We start from the raw sequence: 3,110 nt of genomic DNA, 5'->3' as shown, positions 1-3,110 counted from the left end.
TGGTGGTGGTGTTGGGGGTGGTGCTTGGGGTGGGGGTAGGGGTGAGGAGTCCTGGTGAAGCGTGTTCATGTGGCTCTGCCACGTCGTCGCCTCGTCTAAAAGTTCCCTTCGGTGCAAAGATGAACACGCGTATTGGGGAGGGTGGTGGAAGCAAAGTGAGTGAGAGCGTGAAGGTGGAAGGAGTGGCAGTGTTCTGCGTGGAAATGACAACTAGCGTAGAGGTGGAAACTTGGCAGCGAAATGTACAGGTCTATGCGAAAACGTCAGATGGTTTGCTGAGGGATCACCGCCTTTGCATGTGCCAATAAGAGGATGAGTAAAATGATTGTCACTTCCAATGATGAATTTATTACCAAATTGCGCTTTTCTTTACTGTTGGACTCCCTTTTTGCTCTTTTCCAGAAACCATTCATTGTGCAGTGTGTTTGTCATTAAAGCTGTGAAGCAAGTGTCTGCTAACCTAGACCTGGAAATATCAGTTTGATGTGAAGTTGCAGGTGGACAATAAGGGAGACTTCGTCCCAGCAACTAGTCACATCTACAGACAGAATGTAGAAGTGTGTCCATCCATTTGGAGTATGAGTTGATGGTGGGACAGTTCCTGGATGTTGCACTGATTTGTTTGTTGATGCCCCTGGGCTGATTGTGTGCGTCGCCTTGAAATGGCGAGTTTACGAATTGGTGATGTCGGTGGTGTGGACGAGCTCGGTTTGTGGTGGTGACAGTGCAAACTGCTGATGATGGAGCACAGAAGTGCCCAACCATGGGAGTCTTTCGCTATCCACCTGAAGGTAAGCTGGCGATTGGCAACAGTGAATGTGAGCTCCGTGTGAAATGCTTAGAAATTAGTCGACGAGATGGACGTCCTTGCACAAAGAATTGCAGAATGGGACAGAAGCGGCTTGATGTTGTGTTCATGAAATACACGTCTGTGATTTCACAAAGTTGCTAGCAATTCCCTGCAACAGTGACAACTTTGATGTTTACCTGATGTCATTCGAAGCGTTGGCCCTCCAACCCATCTTTCTTGTGGAGTTGCAATGCGCTGTCATGTCGTTAATTTGTCGTTCGTTGTGTTGGGCGCGAAGGCAGAAGTGATGGGTAGGAGTTGTGCAGGTGCGCAATGCTTCCTCAGTCGAAAGGTGAACACCTGGAAGGTTTATGGGATCAGGTTGCGTAAAGTGTGAGGAGGGAGGTGAAGTTGGAGAGTGAAGTGGGATGCGAGGAGAGTAGAGGAAAGGGGTTTGTGCGTGAAGAACAGTAGGACTGGAGTGTTGAAATGAGGGAGAGCATTGGAGGAGAGGTGTGCTTACCACCTGAGTGAAGGCGGTAATGCTGTGGAACTATTCTCCTCTCCTCGTGCTCCCTCCTGTCCCACTTCGCAGTTAAACAGTTGTGGCACAGTGGACAAAGGAATGTCTCGCTACTGACATTTGGCAGTGTTGGCGAAGTAACTCTGACTACACGTAGTGGTGATACCTTTGCATCCATGGTAGTTCAACATGTCTGACACTGCCATTACTGCAAATGAGTTGCGCGGTCTACAACTTACGAGCGGCCACGCACTACCTTCCGTCGATTGACCCGACCGACTGACCGATTAGTCAGTCCGCGGTGAAGGCTACTGTCATGGCAGATGTCCACTACTTCCCATGGTCAGGTCACTACTGCCAGCCACCAACATCCACTCCTCTCCACTGTCGGCCACAATCAGATGCAAGTGCGTGAATTGAGACTGAAACATGGAAGTGATTTGTGGAATCAGAGGAATAAATTCTGCGTGATGAGGTGGTGCAGGGAGGCTGTGGATGCATGCGCAATCCACCTATGCGGTGCCACATGACAGCCTCGGTTTCTGCAGTGTGTGCACGCCGAACAGGTGTGAAAGCAAGTCTTGACAAAGAGCTGCAAGAGGAAGGCAGGCAACGCCTGTCCTCCTCATCACTTCTGTCACTGCCCTGTGTTTGCATTCATTTGTCTATGCAAAGGGTAGAAGAAGGCGTTAAACAAATGCGATGTTTAATTCGCAAACCACCATGTGTACAATGTCATGGTCGCTTTGACAATGTCTGATTGTCTGGTTGCTTGGCGATGGAACGCCAGTGTGTGTCACGATGCATCTGCCTTCCCAATTCACATCGTTTTTGCTCCACTATCCCCTCTCTTCGTCACTTCCATTTCCATTTCCTTTATTGAAGTGGATGTGGTACTGACACACAAAGCTGGACACAGTTGGAGGAGGAAGGACACTGGGAATGCGTAATTGAGGCCGAAACATTCACGTCCCCAACCAATGCCCTATCCGATGTTGGTGATAACGAAGTACAATGCAAGTGAGGAGGAGGAGGAGGAGGAGGTGACGAACGATGACCTCGAGCTAACCACACTCGACTGTTTGCACACCGATCTCGTAGATATCACACACCGGCGACAGTAGGGCTCGTTGCTGGACTTACACTTGCGCTACTCTCTGCAACACGATTTCCTCCAGCAGTACTTTCCTGTTGCCATAACAAAGTGATGTTGGCAGGAAGGGAGAAGGGGGATTGGTTGAGATGTCCCCTCACAGCCTCGCATCCCAAAACACACACAGTAGGCGTTGATCTATTTTTTTGCAGGAAATCGCAATCCACTTGCTTTCTCTCCTCACACATTTGTGTGTGTGTGTGTGTGTCTCCAAAGAATGTGAATTAATTTATTGCAAATGAGGACACGATTTTGGACTGATTTGGTGGTTGAAGTGCATGCTTGGATGTGTGAGAAAGCGACAGAAGGGATGAAGGAGATGTTGAGAAAGTCAACATAAGACATTGCCATGAGGGTGAGTCATTTTGCGAAGTAGAATGCTGCAACTGGTATGAGTGACATCCCAAGCGCTTGTTTGGCTTATTTACTCACCTGATGCACACACCAAGACAATTAGTGTCTACCTGCCTATCGCGAGTGCGCGCAATATGCCACCTTGAATGCGATTTTGCACATCACACCCCCCTCCACCTCCACCTCCACCTCCACCTCCACCACCACCACCACCTTCACCCGACTGGTTTGTTCCATCAGATTAAGTATCAGTTTGAGTCGTTTCTCGTGGTGGTGGTGGTGGTGGTGGT

Source organism: Echinococcus granulosus (genome assembly GCF_000524195.1).
Source record: "Echinococcus granulosus chromosome Unknown EG_S00115, whole genome shotgun sequence".
NCBI lineage: Eukaryota > Metazoa > Platyhelminthes > Cestoda > Cyclophyllidea > Taeniidae > Echinococcus > Echinococcus granulosus.
Note: the sequence above shows the minus strand (reverse complement) of the source record.